The sequence below is a fragment of the Archocentrus centrarchus genome, chromosome 12 (genome assembly GCF_007364275.1).
Source record: "Archocentrus centrarchus isolate MPI-CPG fArcCen1 chromosome 12, fArcCen1, whole genome shotgun sequence".
NCBI classification, from domain to species: Eukaryota; Metazoa; Chordata; class Actinopteri; order Cichliformes; family Cichlidae; genus Archocentrus; species Archocentrus centrarchus.
Genome location: NC_044357.1, coordinates 22,113,014 through 22,121,227, shown reverse-complemented (window position 1 = coordinate 22,121,227; position 8,214 = coordinate 22,113,014).

Sequence of the window (8,214 nt, the reverse complement as noted above, 5' to 3'; positions counted from 1 at the left end):
TCTTGGAAGAGCAAATACATTTGACTCAACTGCATTTAAATCACTGAATGAAATTAAATTGCACTTAGACCTTGGTTCCTCCAATGAAAATGCACAAGGAAGAACTGAAGTCCTCAAAAGATTCTTAGGCTCCAGAAAAAGTCCCTGTTAAATACTTAATAGTAAAATTTAAGCAGGCTGCATGAGCAAAATTCAAGTTATTGTCTTTAAAGAATGAAAATTTAATTCTCAGTTTTATCACCCCAATAGAGCACTTCGCTCTCAGACTGCTGGCTTACTTGTGTTCCTAGGATACTTAAGAGTAGAATGGGAGGCAGAGCCTTCAGCTTTCAGGCCCCTCTTCAGTGGAACCAGCTCCCAGTTTAGATTCGGGAGACAGACACCCTCTCTATTTTTAAGATTAGGATTAAAACTTTCCTTTATGATCAAGCTTATGGTTAGGACTGGATCAGGTGACCCCGAACCCTCCCTTAGCTATAGGCCTAGGCTGCTGAGGGGGTTCCCATGATGTGTCTCTTTTCATTCACCTCTTTTTACTCTGTTTATACTTCACTCTGCATTTAATCATTAGTTATTATTAATCTCTGGTACAGCATGTCTTTTGTCCTGTCTGTCTCCCCTCATCCCCAACCAGGGGTGAAAGTAGTTTTGCTGGTACTATGACAAAAATACACACACATACATATATATATATATACACTGCTCAAAAAAATAAAGGTAACACTTAAACAAAACAATATAACTCCAAGTAAATCAAACTTCTGGGAAATCAAACTGTCCACTTAGGAAGCAACACTGATTGACAATCAATTTCACATGCTGTTGTGCTAATGGAATAGACAACAGGTGGAAATTATTGGCAATTAGCAAGACACACTCAATAAAGGAGTGGTTCTGCAGGTGGGGACCACAGACCACTTCTCAGTACCTATGCTTTCTGGCTGATGTTTTGGTCACTTTTGAATGTTGGTGGTGCTTTCACACTCGTGGTAGCATGAGACGGACTCTACAACCCACACAAGTGGCTCAGGTAGTGCAGCTCATTGATGGCACATCAATGTGAGCTGTGGCAAGAAGGTTTGCTGTGTCTGTCAGCATAGTGTCCAGAGGCTGGAGGTGCTACCAGGAGAGAGACCAGTACACCAGGAGATGTGGAGGAGGCCGTAGGAGGGCAACAACACAGCAGCAGGACAGCTACCTCCACCTTTGTGCAAGGAGGAACAGGAGGAGCACTGCCAGAGCCCTGCAAAATGACCTCCAGCAGGCCACCAATGTGCATGTGTCTGCACAAACGGTTAGAAACCGACTCCATGAGGATGGTATGAGGGCCCGACGTCCACAGATGGGGGTTGTGCTCACAGCCCAACACCGTGCAGGACGCTTGGCATTTGCCAGAGAACACCAGGATTGGCAAATTCGCCACTGGCGCCCTGTGCTCTTCACAGAGGAAAGCAGGTTCACACAGCACATGTGACAGAGTCTGGAGACGCCGTGGAGAGCGATCTGCTGCCTGCAACGTCCTTCAGCATGACCGGTTTGACAGTGGGTCAGTAATGGTGTGGGGTGGCATTTCTTTGGAGGGCCACACAGCCCTGCATGTGCTCGCCAGAGGTAGCATGACTGCCATTAGGTACCGAGATGAGATCCTCAGACCCCTTGTGAGACCATATGCTGGTGCGGTTGGCCCCGGGTTCCTCCTAATGCAGGACAATGCTAGACCTCATGTGGCTGGAGTGTGTCAGCAGTTCCTGCAAGATGAAGGCATTGAAGCTATGGACTGGCCCGCCTGTTCCCCAGACCTGAATCCGATTGAGCACATCTGGGACATCATGTCTCGCTCCATCCACCAACGTCACGTTGCACCACAGACTGTCCAGGAGTTGGCAGTCATCTGCTGCGAACGGTTGGGGGGTGTGAGGAAAAAAGAACACACACACATCTACTTTCACTTGTGCAATATGAGCAACATAAGGCTCTCTGGACTGTAGGTGGAACACAGAGTTTCATTCTTTAAAAGGGAACTGGTCCACATTCAAAGTTGCAGTCTGGAGAAAACGTTGAGGCTGCCAAGACAGCTGTAGGAATTAGAAGGCTTTTCGTGGCAAAAACCAAACCTGCTTTAAGAAGGTGTTTGACACCGTGAAACCAGGATCCACTATTCTGAACCATGTTAGGAGGCAGGTTTGCAACAGGAACATCCATTTCTTCTGATTCATCAGTTTCACATTCCTCCGCCAAGATCTTTTCCTCCCGGAGCAAGCTCACCTGATCCTTAAGATTTTCAGTTATCTGTCTCATAATTTCTCTTTCTATGTTCAGATCATTTATCTCTTCCTGTTTATCTGCAATTACCCTCTTCTGTTTTTCTAATTCATCTTCCTTCATCATTATTTCATTTTTAGCCTTTGCCCGCTGGTTTTCTGAATCTCCCGATCTCTTTCCTTTGCTCGTCTCCCAGGCTTTCATCCTGGACCAGCTCAGCAACAACATGGTTTTTTTGATGCAGGAGGGATTCGGCCTTTACCTGAAGATCACTCAGTGATGATTTCATTGCCTGAATCTCTGTCTGCTTTTTGGCCTCCACAGATTCCAGTTGGGCCTGTTTGTCAGCTTCAGCCTCCTTCACCTGAGTACAATCTGGTGGACTCGACACACTGCTCTCAGCCATTGCAGTTCCTCTAGCATCCACTAGTCATTTCGCATACAGAATGCATGTTTTACAGACTGCTACATGCCAGTTTGGGATAGTTTGTCCTGTTATAACAGCTCTAAGGAGGGTGATTTATTTATTTATTTATTTTTGCATTCACCTGGATACTGAAGTTTGATTGGCAGTTGTAGCTGTGGTGATGCCCACAGGTTCCATGTTGGATCTCTTCAAAGTGTATTTGGCTGCGGGTGCCTTTTGGGGCATTTTTAGTGGATTATTACCTCCGCCAAGGAGGTTATGTTTTCGGTCGTGTTGGTTTGTTTGTCTGTTTGTCAGCAGGATTACTCCAAATGTTATGAACGGATTTCGATGAAATTTTGTGAAGTGGTTGGAAATGACAAGAGAAAGAAGTGATTAAATTTTGGCGGTGATCCGGATCATGATCTGGATCCAGGAATTTTTTTAAGGATTCTTCACTATTGCCGGATAGGGGGTTATTGTTGTCTGGGAAAGATGAAAGATTATTTCACAGTATTTAGATATACGTATTACAGCATCAGTGACCCTATGGCCTTGGCGGAGGTTTGCGCTCTCTAGTCTTCTAGTCTTAGTAATATTCTGGATTGCCGTGTGAGGTTTATGCTTCAGTTCTGGTTGGTAAAATTCTAGTATTTTATTAGCCTGTATATATGTCCGTGGGTTAATGGACAGTTTATGGATGCAGTAACTAATAACTTAGGGCTCCACTCTCTCACACAGCAGCAGACACATCGTTTTCAATGGGAGAAATGTTTCACAGCTCATCCAAGTGACTCGTTGAGTCTCAGCAGACCTTTATATACGGTCTGTGATTAGACCATAACTTGTAAAACAAATAGAATTTCTCTTCAGTCAGACAGAAAGTAGCAATTTTAGGCCATAAACCCAACAGGAAAATGTTTACTGAGGTCAAATCAAGTGAGCACTAGGGTCGTTGTTTTTACAACCAGAGGAGGTGTCCCCTGTGGGCCATCAGGCAGGTTTAAGGGACTTCTGCGTCAGCTTTACTTTTCAGGCCAGAAAGCTGTATCCATTTCTTACATACAATCCATGAGTTTTACCGCCTCGCCACTGGCATCTTGAATGAGTTTCATCATGATTTCATCATCCTGACCGAGGCCCCAAAGTTTGCCCCTGTATTTAACCCAACATAATTGTGCAACAGAACAACCCCTAAAGGGCCATTAAGTTAATGTTGCCATGTACAGTGATTATCGGAGGTTCTGTCACCCTGTTTCACTTTGGGGGAACTGTGCCAGTGTTTGTGTTTTGATTTATGAGATCAGTAATAATGAGAACAACATGGCTATGAAGCTTGTGGTGCCGGTCATGTGATTGTTTTTTTTTTTTAAAACTAAATTTCTTTCAATGACGACAAGACCCGTGGGCTGATTTATGAGCCGTGTAATGCAGATTTAAAGTTTTCTGTGTTTCTTTTATTAACAGCACGCCATAAAACTCTGAAAATACTCCTATATAAATGTGTGAGATGTTTTTTCCACATAAATTTGCCACTGTGCTGTTTATTTTCTTAATTTTAGGTGAAGTAAGCGCTCAGCATGACAGAATCTCTTTAAGGATGTCTCCTGCTATCTACAGTGTGCTGTAATCTGACCTGCTTTGGTGAGTCAGGCTGCCTGGCTAATGTCAGCACTGATCTGTGATGAATCCTCACTGTGCAAAAGGGAGGAGGAGGAGGGAAGGGCACACAAAGCTGCTCCTGCTGACACATTGTAAATCAACCTCTTGGGTCACTTGGCTATCTCCTTTCTTGTCCGCATGTGACAGGAAGACTGACAGAGACTGCTCGCCACTGGACCTTAGCACCTCCAGTGATTCTAATGTAAACCAACAGCACCCCAAAGCCATGAAATCTGTGCATGATAGCAATCTCAACTAGTTTTTCGTCCATCTAATTCTGTTTTAGCCCCAAATCATGCAGAAGTATGCCACCTGCTTGGCATCAAACCTGCAGAGTCTGAAACACACTCTTATTTCTTATCCAAATGTGCACAACAATCAGTTAATTCCCATTTTATGAAAGTTTCACTTCCAAAAATGTATTTTCATTCCAAGCAACCCTGATAACCCTGTTAAATCCCCAATGATCTCTCAGCATAAACATTTCTGGGCAATATTCCTTTCATTTAGCTGCATTTCACTCTGGTCCATAAATGTCAGCATATGGCACCAGAGGAAATGTCAGAGGATCACCAAAGTCACTGAAATTTATCACAGAACTGTGCAACTTTTAATGGCAATCTATTTAGTAATAAATCTAGTTGTTGACATATGGGCTGCAGTGGGGAACCAACACCGCCATAACTATAGCCTCAAGACTACTGCAGCTTACACTTGACAGTTACTGTTGTGAAGGTACTGCAAGGTTCCTCAAACTCAGTACCACCTGCATATAGAAATGTTCTGCTCAATAGCCAGATATGCAGTCACTGGACACGATTCAAACTGCTTTTCAAGAAACCAGGCAAGGTTTTCTAATCTTCTGTTATCCAGTTTTAGTACGTTCGTGTAAATTGTAGCCTCAGTTTTCTGTTCTTTGCTTCATGGGACTCGGTGTGGTCCTCTGATGCTGTCTTTCTTCTGCTTCAAGGTTCGATATGTTGTGCATTCATAGATGTGTTTCTGCATACCTTGGTTATTTGAGTTATTATTGCCTTTCTATCAGCTTGCAGCAGTCTGGCCATGTCTACATGCCTAAATTCATTGAGTTGCTGCCATGTGATTGGCTGGTCAGATATTTGTGTTAGCAACCAGTTGAACAGGTGTGGCTGTGAGCATATGTGCATGCTAAATTTGTATGTTAACCAAAGCTGAAATGTTTTACTAGAATATAGTGTATTTTTCAGATTATGTGTACAGTATTTTATATTTTGTAATTTAATGCCTGAAATCTGGTCAGTCTTTTTTCTTATGTTGTAAAAAATTATCAATGTGATGCATCATTTCCACAGATTGTATGTAGCCACCATGACTGTGCTTGAGGACCGAAAAAAAAAAGGTTATAAACTAACACGCACAGTAGGAAACCCTCTAAATTTACTTTTAAGACAGTACTGCAAGAGGCAGTCCTCAAGTTAATCAATAAACCCATACACTACATACCAAACTGAAGGATAAACCAGTGTGCGCATTTACAGCTCACAGTGCTCACACAGAGACATAGAGTCCTTTTCTCAAGGTGCAGAAGTGGATTAATGAACTCACCAAACACTGGGACAGTTTGACTGAAAAATCTCTATCGGCTGCTTGACCATAGCGGTCTCAGTATCCTCAGTCATGTTAGTTCCCTCTATCACTGCAGATGAACTGAGATACTACTGGCCAAGTCATTAGCTGTGTTTGGTTATTACTGCAGTGACTTCTTTATATCTTTTATTTAAATATAGACTGTAGCTGTTTATTTGTTTTAACCGAATGTGACTACATCTAGATGAGAGACTAGACCTAGGGACCTAATACTAGTACTAGCTAGACAGCTTCACTGTGGCATTAAATGAGATGCTAACAGTGGCATGCTTACCAGAGAAGCTGAGCAGCTGACTCCTTATAGTTTAACTACCACCAATCAAACACTGACAAAAAGAAATGTCATCCATCTGTCGCTGAGAGGGTGGCCACTAGAGGAAGTACAGTTCATCTTTTGGCCTTGGAGAGTGCAGCATATTCTGTAAATACAGCACTTTAAAACAGTAGTAGAGGTTTCTCAGAGATCACAGAGGGTTAATTTATTTCAAAATTGAAGGGTTAGTTTTGTAACAACAAAGACATTAACTAAAAATGCAAAATAATCATTTAAAAAAAATCATGTTAACAGAATAAAAAGAAGCCAATTCTTTTTGGCCGAGTGCAAATGTGTTCATTTTGTGGGCTATTTATAATAGTGCTAATAACCCTGCCCTCCCTGAATACACTGCTGACTCTTCACTTTGCTAAATTAAAATGAAGCCATTTTGTTTCCTCAGCTTTCACCTCCTGGTTTCAAGTACTCTTACTGCGCCTTGGATAATCACGTTATTTGTCACCTGGCTCTTTAAAATGGCAGAAATTACCTGATTGTGAAGCCGTGTGCTTGTTGAAGCTGGTTGCCTCAGAAACACAGTACACAGCATCTGAAGCTTTCTTTTTTTTTTTTTTGGCCTGTTGTGGGGAAATTAGCTTTCTGCTTGTTATGGATGGCTCTTAAATCAGCAATGTCCAGAAATGAGCACAAATGAATGCATACAAATGAGTTTATTCATCAGCTGTTTATTTCCAGACAACATCTGCTCATTATTTCCCTGAGAAATCACGATAAATCAATTTTCCTCAAAACACAATTATGTGAGGTTACTTTTTTTTGGTAGTTTGGCCCATCATCCAGCACAGACAGGAACCTCCAGAACCTCTACAAGACACAGAGGCACAGTTATTGATTATATTAGTCAATAACGGCTAGTTTCCTGCTGGACTATTATACTAATGCACTTAGGGCGAATGTCCCGGCTTGCCTTGCAGCCAGGTTATAAAGTGCACCAAAGCTCCTAAATTATTCACAAGGCCCCTTCACCAGCTCCATGCCTCCATTAGAGACAGCAGGGGAAGAAGGGAGAGGGAGGGTGGCAATGATGTCACCCGGCCCCATGGAGCCAGACAAGGGCACCTGGGACTGAATGATGGAGTCAGCTGTGGAAGGACCGAAGCTCTGCTGGAAGAGTCTGTCTGAAGCAACAAGTGTTCTGCCTCCGCAGGTCACTTCACCAGCAGACCCTGGTGGTCAAGAGGGAACACTGTGAAAACTGTGTGTGTGTGTATATATCTTGGTGAATACAAGCTTATGTAACCACAGTTCACAGTGACAGATGACTGCTGAGGGAAAATAGAAGAGAGAAAAAATAGAGAGGCATATCAGACAAGAAATAGAGGCATCAGGTCAACATAATATACACTAAAGTTAAGAAAGGAAAAATCACCATGTTTATCAGAGTGTTTTTCTACCACGATCCTCCAGAACAGCTTCAGTTCTGTTTGTCATTTATTCTAAAAGTTTCTCCAAATCAGCCGTGTCATTCTTTCAAGCTGTAGCTCTTCACTTTGACAACAGCAGCTGAGAATTAGACCATTAGACATATGTTCAAAAACTGCAGTAAACCAACCCAATGTGCCCAAATCTCTCTGCAGGACCAGCAAGAACCTCCTATAAGACCCGTGGGACCTCCTCAGTCAGTACTTCTTCCTAAAAGAGTGCTCAAAGCACCTTAAGGACCACACAGATACTTCTCACTGACCACTAGATTGCCTTACATTATCTCAAAACCTTTTCAGTAACTACTAAGACCTACTTAAGGGGACCTTGATTCTTCTTACAGTTCTCTAGTACCTCCAATAGGAATCGAAAACCTCCTCACTCACCCAGAACAACACAGAGAACAACAATAGCATCACCAGTGGCTCCCAGAACCTAGAAGCTTCTTAAAGCCATCACCATGTCTTGTTTGCCTTTAAATGAACATATGATGGAGGCACCC